Source organism: Elephas maximus, chromosome X (assembly GCF_024166365.1).
Source record: "Elephas maximus indicus isolate mEleMax1 chromosome X, mEleMax1 primary haplotype, whole genome shotgun sequence".
Lineage (NCBI taxonomy): Eukaryota > Metazoa > Chordata > Mammalia > Proboscidea > Elephantidae > Elephas > Elephas maximus.
Genome location: NC_064846.1, coordinates 97,831,127 through 97,842,850, shown reverse-complemented (window position 1 = coordinate 97,842,850; position 11,724 = coordinate 97,831,127).

Here is an 11,724-nt window from a genome sequence, read left to right as displayed (position 1 = left end):
GGCTGCAAGATTCATAAAACGAACTCTGACAGCATTGAAAAGTGAGATAGACAGCTCCACAATAATAGTAGGAGTCTTCAACACACCACTTTTGGTGAAGGACAGGACATCCAGAGAGCTCAATAAAGACACGGAAGATCTAAATGCCACGATCAACCAACTTGACCTCATAGACATATACAGAACACTCCACCCAACAGCAGCCAAGTATACTTTCTTTTCTAGCACACATGGAACATTCTCTAGAATAGATCACATATTAGGTCATAAAGCAAGCCTTAGCAGAATCCAAAACATCGGAATATTACAAAGCATCTTCTCTGACCATAAGGCCATATAATTAGAAATCAATATCAGAAAAAGTAGGGAAAAGAAATCAAACACTTGGAAACTAAACAACACCCTGCTCAGAAACGACTGGGTTATAGAAAGCATTAAGGATGGAATAAAGAAATTCATAGAATCCAATAAGAAAGTATACACTTCCTATCAGAACCTTTGGGACACAGTGAAAGCTGTGCTCAGAGGTCAATTTATACCAATAAATGCACACAAACAAAAAGAAGAAAGGACCAAAATCAAAGAATTATCCCTACAACTTGAACACATAGAAAGAGAGCAACAAAAGAAAACCTCAGGCACCAGAAGAAAGCAAATAATAAAAATCAGAGCAGAATTAAATGAACTGAAGAACGGAAAAACAATTGAAAGAGTTAACAGGACCAAAAGATGGTTCTCTGAAAAGATTAACAAAATTGATAAACCATTGGCCAAACTGACAAAAGAAAAACAGGAGAGGCAGCAAATAACCCGAATAAGAAATGAGATGGGTGATATCACAACAAACCCAACTGAAATTAAAAGAATCATACCAGATTACTACGAAAAATTGTACTCTAACAAATTTGAAAACCTAGAAGAAATGTATGAATTCCTAGAAACACACTACCTAACACAGAGGTAGAACAACTAAATAAACCCATAACAAAAGAAGACATTGAAAAAGTAATAAAAAAAAAACTATCAACAACAGCAAAAAAAAAAAAAAAAAAAAAAAAAAACACCCTGGCCCGGGTGGCTTCCCTGGAGAGTTCTACCAAACTTTCAGAGAAGAGATAACACCACTACTACTAAAGGAATTCAGAGCATAGAAAAGGATGGAACACTCCCAAAGTCATTCTATGAGGCCAGCATATCCCTGGTACCAAAATCAGGTAAAGACACCACAACAAAAGAAAATTACAGACCTACATCCCTCATGAACTTAGATGCAAAAATCCTCAACAACAATCTGGCCAATAGAATTCAACAATGCGTCAAAAAGATAATTCACCGTGACCAGGGGGGATTCATACCAGATATGTAGGGATGGTTCAACATTAGAAAAACAATGTAATCCATCGTATAAATAAAACAAAAGAAAAGACCCACATGATCTTATCAATTGATGTGGAAAAGGCATTTCACAAAGTTCAAGACCCATTCATGATAAAAACTCTCAGCAAAATAGGAATAGAAGGAAAATCCCTCAACATAATAAAGGGCATTTATACAAAACCAACAGCCAACCTCATCCTAAACGGAGAGAGTCTGAAAGCATTCACTTTGAGATCGGGAACCAGACAAGGATGCCCTTTATCAGCACTGTTATTCAACATTGTGCTGGAGGTCCTAGCCACAGCAATGAGGCTAGACAAAGAAATAAAGGGCGCCCAGATTGGCAAGGAAGAAGTAAAAGTATCTCTATTTGTAGATATCCCCTAAAGTCTTCTTAGTTCTAAACAGTAGTTTAGCATAACTAGTAAAAAATGTCTTTCTTGAAAATTATGCTCTTTTAAGAGCTATCAAATTGACAACAGAGCTTGAAATGTTAGATAGGAACCTTGGGGGGCAGTGAGTTTGTTAATGGGGAAGGAACAACTCAGAAAAGGAGGTGTGAATTGTTGTATAACTCAAAGAATGCAATCAATGTCACTGAATTGTATATGTAGAAACGGTTGAATTGGTGCGTGTTTTGCTTTGTATCTTCTCAATAACAAAATATATAAAATTAAAAATAAAAGAGAGACACGAAAAAATCAGCAGACTAACTCGGCAATTTCAGGAACTTGAAAGACAAGAGCAAACTAAGTCTAAACTTAGCAGAAGAAATAAAATAACAAAGAACAGAGCAGAAATAAACAAAATTGAGAACAGAAAAACAATAGAGAGAATCAACAAAACTAGAATTTGGTTCTTTGAAAAGAGAAATAAAACTGACAAACCTTTAGGTAGACTGACAAAGAAAAAAAGAGAAGAGATGAAAATAAGAAATGAGATGACATTACAACTGACCCAATAGGAATAAAGATAATTATGACAGAATATTATGAACAACTGTACTAAAACAAATGGGATAAGCTTGATGAAATGGACAAATTCTCAGAAATACACAATCTACCCAAAGTGACTCAAGAGGAAATAAAAAATCTCAGAAGACACATAACAAATGAAGCGATTGAATCAGTGATCAAAAATCTCCCAACAAAAAAAGAAGTCCTGAACCAGATGGTTTCACTGGGATATTCCGCCAAACATTTAGAGAAGAATTGACATTAACACTGTTTAAACTCTTCCAAAATATAAAGAAGGAAGGAATATGCCCTAATTCCTTCTATGAAGCAAACATAACCCTGATATCAAAATGAGACAAGGGCACCACAAGAAAAGAAAGCTATAGGCCAATATCCCTTATGACTACAGTATAGACGTAAAAATCCTCAACAAAATACTAGTGAACAGAATCCAACAGGTTATTAAAAGAGTCATACACCATAACGAAGTTGGATTTATTCCAGGAATGCAGGGATGGTTCAACATTAAAAAATCAATGAGCATAATACACCACATCAATAGAACAACGGAAAATAACCACACGATCATCTCTATGGATGCGGAAAAAGCATTTGATAAAATCCAGTGCCCATTCTTGATGAAAACCCTCAAGAAGTTTGGAATACAAGTGAAATTCCTCAACTAATCAGGGCATATATGAAAAGCAAACAGCTAACATTATATGTAATGGAGAAAGACTGAGAGCTTTCCTCTTGAAATGGGAAACAGACAAGGGTGCCTGCTCTCATCACTTCTGTTTAATATTGCATTAGAAGCCCTAGCCAGAGCAATAAAAAAAAAAAAACCCAGCGTCGTCGAGTCGATTCCGACTCATAGTGACCCTATAGGACAGAGTAGAACTGCCCCATAGAGTTTCCAAGGAGCGCCTGGCGGATATGAACCGCTGACCCTTTGGTTAGCAGCTGTGACAATTAACCACCAGGGCTTCCAGCCAGAGCAATAAGAGAAGAAAAAGAAATAAACAGTATCTAGATTGGAAATTTATCTCTATTCACACATGACATGATCCTTTATACAGAAAACCCCAAAAACTCAGCAAGAAAACTTCTGAAGTGAATAGAGGAATTTAGCAAAGTTACAGGGTATAAGGTCAATAAACAAAAATTAGTTGGATCTATACACCAGCAATGAGAAATCTGAAAGAGCATTTAGGTAAATAATACCATTTACAATAGCATCCAAGAGAATTAACTACCTAGGAATAAATCTAACCAGGGATGTGAAGGACTTATATAATGAAAGAGCCCTGATGGTGCAGTGGTTAAAACACTCATCTGCTAATGAACCCACCAGCCCGTCCAAGGGAAAAAGATGTGGCAGTCTGCTTCCGTAAAGATTTACAACCATGGAAACCCTATGGGGAAGTTCTGAAACAGATTAAAGTGGACTTAAATAAATGGAATATTTTCCATGTTCATGCATTTAATATTGTTAAGATGTCAATACAACCCAAAGCAATCTATAGATTCAATGCAATCTCCATCAAAATCCCAACAGCCTCCTTTGCAGAAATGGCAAAACCAATCCTCAACTTCATATGGAATGGCAAGAGGCTCCAAATGTCTAAAGCAATGGCGAAAAAGAAGAACATAGTAAAAGGACTCACACTTCCTCATTTTAAAACATACTATGCCGCTAGAGTAATCAAAACAGCCTGGTACTGGTATAGCAATAAATATATAGACCAGTGGACTAGAAATAGAAATAGGATCCATGCCTCAGGCCATACACAAAACAGAAGAAAAGATACTCAGCATCATTAGCCATCACAAAGATACAAATCAAAACCACAATGAGGTACCAGTTCACTCCCACTAGGATGGCTAAGATTTAAAAAAAAAAAAAAACAGAAAATAACAAATGTTGGCAAGGATGTGGGGAAATTGGGATCCTTATACATTGTTGGTGGGAATGCAAAATGGCACAGCCTTTGTGGAAAATAGTATGGTGGTTCCTCAAAAAACTAAAACAGAGCTACTATATGACCCAGCAAGTCCACTCCTAAGTATATAACCAAAAGACTTGAAAATAATGCTGCAGTGAACATTGATGTACAAGTATCTGATACACAGATACTTGTACATCAATGTTCACTGCAGCATTATTCACAATTGCCAAAAGGTTAAAACAAGTTAAATGCCCATCAATGGATGAATGGATAAACAAAATGTGGTACATACATAAACAAATGGAATACTACTCAGTAAGAGAAATGAAGTCTTGATACATGCTACAATATGGACGGAGCTTGAAGAAATTATGCTGAGTGAAATAAGCCAATCACAAAAGTACAAATATTGTACCAGCTCACTTTTATAAAAAGACAATAAAAGGCGAATGTGTAGAGAATAAAGCTTAATAGTGGTTACCAGGGGAGGAGGGGGAAAGGGAGGTTATTGCTTATGGAGTACTGAGTTTCAGTTTACAATGTGTAAAAATCACAATGATTAAATGTAGAGTTACAGTGATGATTAATGTAAGTGCTGTCAGTAAGTTGTACACCTGTAAAAAGCTGAATTGGCAAATATTGTGTGATAGATATATTTACAACAACAAAAAAAAGCAGCTGCTGAGGCTGCTTATGTGCAACCAAACACCTCATGGGATTTGGTTCTTTAGTTTGGAGGATTAAGATCATGGTTTTATGGGACTTCCCAATTAAACCTTTCGTGTCTCACAGAACGTATGGCATCCTACCCATTTCTCATAACTCTGGAGTTCTTTGGGAGTATAGCTTTCCCACTGAAAAGGAAAGGACTACTGAAGAAGACTAAAGTAGGAGGACTGACACTACCTGACCTCAGAACCTACTATACAGCTACAGTAGTCAAAACAGCCTGGTACTGGTACAATGACAGATACATTGACCAATGGAACAGAATTGAGAACCCAGATAAAATCCATCCACCTATGGTCACCTGACGGCTGTGGGGACCACTGTCTCAGGGAATGTCAGGCTCAATTGGCATAATATAGTTTATAAAGAAAATATTCTACATTCTACTTTGGTGAGTAGCATCTGGGGTCTTAAAAGCTTGTGAGTGGCCATCTAGGATACTCCACAGGTCTCATCCCTTCAGGAGCAAGGAAGAATGAAGAAAACTAAAGATAGAAGGGAAAGATTAGTCCAAAGGACTAATGGACCACATCTACCATGGCCTCCACCAGACTAAGTCCAGTACAACTAGATGGTGCCTGGCTACCACCACTGACTGTTCTGACAGGGCTCACAATACAGGGTCCCAGACAGAGCTGGAGAAAAATGTAGAACAAAATTCTAACTCAAAAAGAAAGGCCAGACTTGCCGGCCTGACGGAGACTGGAGAAACCCTGAGAGTGTGGCCTCCGGAAACATGTTCAGCTCAATAATGAGGTCACTCATGAGGTTCACTATTCAGCCAAAGATTGAACAGGCTCATGGAACAAAAGAAGACTAAAGGGGCACACCAGACCTGGGGCAGGAACTGGAAGGTAGGAGGGAACACAAAAGCTAGTAATAGGGAACCCAGGGTTGAGAAGGGAAAGTGTTGGCATGTCGTGGGGTTGTTAACCAGTGTCATAGAACAATGTGTTTACTAACTGTTTGATGAGAAAATAGTTTGCTCTGTCAAACTTCATCTAAAGTACAAAAAAAAAAAACCTCCCTACAAGAAGAACTCTGGCCCTGACAGCTTCTACTAAACATTCAGAGAAGAGTTAACACCAGTACTACTAAACGTATTTTAGAGCATAGAAAAGAATGGAATTGTCCCGAACTCATTCTATGAAGCCAGCATAGCCCTGATACAAAAGCCAGGTAAAGACACCACAAAAAATCAAAATCACAGACCAATATCCCTCATGAACATAGAAACAAAAATCCTCAACAAAATTCTAGCCAATAGAATTCAACAACACATCAAAAAAATAATTCACCATGACCAAGTAGGGTTCATACCAGGTATGCACAGATGGTTCAACATTAGAAAAACAATCAGTGTAAGCCACCACATAAATGAAATAAAAGACAAGAACCACATGATCTTATCAATTGATACAGAAAAGACATTTGACAAAGTCCAACACCCCTTCATGATAAAAACTCTTAACAAAATATGAATAGAAGGGAAATTCCTCAACATAATAAAGGGCATTTATACAAAGCCAGCAGCCAGCATCGTCCTAAACGGAGAGAGTCTGAAAACATTTGCTTTGATAACAGGAACCAGACAAGGATGCCCTTTATCACTACTCTTATTCAACATTGTGCTGGATGTCCTAGCCAGAGCAATAAGGCAAGAAAAAGAAATAAAGTGCATCCAAACTGGTAAGGAAGAAGTAAAAATATCCCTATTTGCAGATGATACGATCTTACATACAGAAAATCACAAGGAATCCACAAGAAAACTATTTAAACCAACAGAAGACTTCAGCAAAGAATCAGGATACAAGATAACATACAAAACTCAGTTGGATTCCTCCACACCAAAAACAGAACATCGAAGAGGAAATAACCAAATCAATGCCATTTACTCCCCCAATGCCCCCAAGAAGATAAAATACTTAGGAATAAACCTAATCAGAGAAGTAAACGACCTATACAAAAAACCTACAAGACACTACTGCAAGAAACCAAAGTACAAAAGTGGAAAAACATACCATGCTCATGGATAGGAAGACTGCGCACTGTGAAAATGTCAATTCTACCCAAAGTGATCTACAGATAAAATGCAAGCCCAATCCAAACTCCAACAGCATTTTTTAATGAGAGGGGGAAACAAATCACGAACTTCATACAGAAAGGGAAGAGGCCCCAGATAAGTAAAACATTACTGAAGAGGAAGAACGATGTGGGAGACCTCACATTACCCAATTTTAGAATCTATTTTACCACCATGGTAATCAAAACAGCCTGGTACCGGTACAACAACAGATACATAGACCAATGGAACATAACTCAGAACTCAGATGTAAATTCATCCACTTATGAGCAGCTGATATTTGACAAAGGCCCAAAGTCCATTAAATGGAGAAAAGACAGTCTCTTTAACAAATGGTGCTGGCATAATTAGGTGTCCATCTTCAAAAAAAAAAATGAAGCAAGACCCATACCTCACACCATGCACAAAAACTAACTTAAAATGGATCGAAAACATAAATATAAAACCTAACAAGACCAAGATCATCGAAGAAAAAATTGGGGCAATGCTAAGAGCCCTAATACATGGCATAAACAGATTACAAACCATAACTAACGAGGCACAAACACCAGAAGAGAAACTAGATAACTGGTAGCTCCTAAAAATCAAACACTTATGCTCATCAAAAAACTTCACCAAAAGAGTAAAAAGACAACCTACAGACTGGGAAAATATTTTTGGTTACGACAAACCCGATCAGAGTCTAATCTCTAAAATCTATGAGATACTGCAAAACCTCAACAACAAAAAGACAAATAGCCCAATTAAAAAATGGGCAAAGGATATGACCAGACCCTACACCAAAGAAGACATTCGGAAGGCTAACAGATACATGAGGAAATGCTCGTGATCGTTAAACATTAAAGAAATGCAAATCAAAACTACAATGAGATACCATCTCACCTAAACAAGGCTGGCAGTAATCAAAAAACACAAAATAATAAATGTTGGAGAGGTTGTAGGGAGACTGGAACACTTACACACTGCTGGTGGTAATGTAAAATCACTTTGAAAATCAACTTGGCGCTTCCTTAAAAAGCTAGAAATAGAAGTACCATACCATCCAGCAATCCCACTCCTAGGAATATATCCTGGAGAAATAAGCACCGTCACACGAATTGATATATGCACACCCATGTTCATTGCAGCACTGTTCACAAATAGCAAAAATGTGGAAACCACCTAGGTGCACATCAACAGAGGAAGAGAAAAACAAATTATGGTTCATATACACAATGGAATACTAAGCAGTGATACAGAAAATGATGAATCTGCAAAGCATCTCACATCACGGATGAATCTGGAGGGCATTATGCTGAGTGAAACTAGTCAGTTGCAAAAGGACAAATATTGTATGAGACCACTAATATAAGAACTCAAGAAAAGGTTTAAACACAGAAGAAAACGTTCTTTGATGTGTACTAGGGTGGGGAGGGAGGGGGAGGGGAATTCGCTAACTAGATAATAGACAAGGATCATCTTAGGTGAAGGGAAGAACAACACACAGTACAGGGGAAGTCAGCACAACTAGACCAAAGCAAAAGCTAAGAAGTTTCCTGAACACAACCAAACACTTTGAGGGACAGAGTAGCTGGGGCTGGAGCCTGGGAACTGTGGTTTCAGGGGACATATAGGTCAATTGGCATAACAAGGTTTATTAAGAAAATGTTCTGGACCCCACTCTGCTGAGTGACCTCTGGGGTCTTAAAAGCTTGTGAGCGGCCATCTAAGATGCGTCAATTGGTCCCAACCCAGTTGGAGCAAAGAGGAATGAAGAACACCAAAGACACAAGGGAAATATGAGCCCAAGGGACTAAAGGGCCACATAAACCAGAGACTCCATCAGCCTGAGACCAGAAGAACTAGATGGTGCCTCACTACCATCAGTGACCCACCTGACAGGGAACACAACAGAGAGTCCCTGAGAGAGCAGGAGAAAAGGGAGGAGCAGAACTCAAATTCACAAGAAAAGACCAGACTTAATGGTCTGACTGAGCCTGGAGGAACCCCCACAGCCATGGCCCCTGGACTCTCAATTAATCCAGAACTAAAACCATTCCTGAAGCCCACTCTTCAGACAAAGATCAGACTGGACTATAAACATAAAATAATACTCGTGAAGATCGTGCTTCTTAATTCAGTCAGATACATGAAACCAAATAGGCGGCTCCTGTCAGGAGGCAGGATGAGAAGACAAGAAGGAACAGGAATAGCTGAATGGTTGAATGGACAGAGGAAACACGGGTGGAAAGGAGGAGTGCGCTGTCACATTATAGGAATTGCAACTAGGGTCATATAACAATATGTGTATAAATTTTTGTATGAGAAATTAACTTGAGCTATAAACTTTCACCTAAAGCACAATAAAAAAAGAGATTGATTCAAGATACAACCTGATGTTGTAGATGAGTCCTGCCTCATTTACATAACTGGCTGTAATCCTGTCTCATTAATATCATAGAGGTGGGATTTACATGTAGGAAAATCACATCACAAATTAGTGGACAATCACACAATACTGGAAATCATGGCCTAGTCAAATTGACAGGCATTACACCTCTCCACCAGTAAGCCTTGGCCTGAAAGTGCACACCTGTCTCCCAACATGGGTTGGCACAACCACTGTAGCTGCCTCTCTCAGTGGACTGGGAAGACCACTGTGCCAATCTTCTGGTTCTGCTACCACTGTTTCTCTGCCACCTCTTCTCCCCATCTCCAGAGTTACAGCTCTCTCTCTGTCTTCTGGGTCTAGGAGGTTCTTAGTGCAGGGACTCCAGGTTCAAAGGACCCAATCTGCTCCTGGCTCATTTTGATGGGAGTAAGTTCCCCTTCTCCACTTCTGGGATAAAAAGAGATAGGCTCCCTTTAAAGCTAGTGGGATGGTAATACTGACCAATCTCCTTGTTAGGGCCCCATACACCTTATTTGCATGGTCCCACCCCCACAAGTGTTCCATGTACCTTATTTGCATTATTAGCAGGCTGTCTAATCCCCTTGGTGAGTCAGAAGCACCTTATTTGCAAAGTCCCACCCAATCATTTTGTGCAAGTAGCAAGACCGTGTATGGCTTGCAGGGCATATTAAGTAATTCCGAAAAACACTGAAAAAGTGTTTGATGAACTGAACTGAATCCTTGCTGGTTGTTCCTAAAGGGTGAGTTCCAGGTCCTTTCTCTGGGTTCTGTCACCCAGAACAGACACAGGGCTCTTTATCCAGCAGCTCCTCCTTCGATTGATCAACTCATGCTCCCTGTTCAGGGCAAAAAGTGCAGTGCAGTAGAATCTTAGCAGTGGGGGTAACACGGTGGGAGAAAGAGAGGTGGGTGTGAAAAGTGAGGGATGAGAGAAAAGAGAGAAGGCAGGACTCTCTCCTGTGCACAGAGGAATCCGCCTCCTGTCGTGGGCCATGGATAAATGATACCTTTAACTGCCATGTAATGGAGTCCTGTGGGTAACTGGGGTCTGGCCTGGTCTCTCATTCTGGGACATACTTGTCCATTTCAGCCCTGAGTCCTAGCACTTCCCTTATGTGAGTCTAGTCTTCTTCACTCTTTGCCATCTGTTATGGGTTGAATTATGTCCTCCAAAAAATATGTTGAATTACCTGTGAACATGAATTTCTTTAAAAATAGGCTCTTTGAAGATGTTATCAGTTGAATTAACATAATGTCATACTAGAGTAAGGTGGGTCTTAATACAATATAACTGGTGTCCTTAAAAGAAGAAAAGAGACACAGAAAGAAACAAAGAGGGAAGACAGCCATGTGAAGATAGAGGCAGAGATTTGGAGTTATGCTGCCAAAAGCCAATGGGCACCAAGGATCACCTCTGTCACCAGAAGCTAGGAGAGAGGCATGGAACAGATTCTCCCTCAGAATCCCCAGAAGGAATCAACACTACTGATACCCTGATTTCAGACTCAGCTTCCAGAACTGTGAGGCAATAAATTTCCGTTCTTATAAACCAAAAGAGAGAGAGATGAAGAGTGAGAGCGACGCAACCCACTGGTGCTGGCTTTGCAGGGGGCCACACATCAGGGAATGTAGGCAGTCTCTGGAAGCTGAGAAATGCTCCAAGTCAAAAACCAGTAAAGAAGTGGGACCCTAGTCTTACAACATGAAACCTACATCTACCAACAACCTGAATGAGCTTGGAAAAGGGTTCTCTGAAAGAGCCTCCTGAAGAGAATGCTGCTCTACCAGCACCTTGATTTCAGCCAGATGAGACTTGTGTTGGATTTCCAACCTTCAGAATCGTGACATAATAAATGGATGTTGTTTTAAGCCACTAATTAGTGGCAATTTGCTTTGGCAGCAACAGAAAACTAACACAAAGTTCATGGAGCACCAGGTGCTGGAAATAAGGCCCAAGACCTTCCCAAGTTGGGAAGTTGAACAGAAAACAGAGAGAAAGACACATACACACACACCGTGAAGGCCAACAAGAAATAGATCCACCAACACAAGACTGTGTTGAACTTAAATTATGGATAACATTGTGGAGAATGGAAATTCCAGAACACTTAATTGTACTCATAAGGAATATGTAAATGGATCAAGAGGCAGTCGTTCAAACAGAACAAGGGATACTGCATGGTTGAAAATCAGGAGAGGTGTGCGTCAGGGTTGTATCCTTTCACCATACCTCTTCAA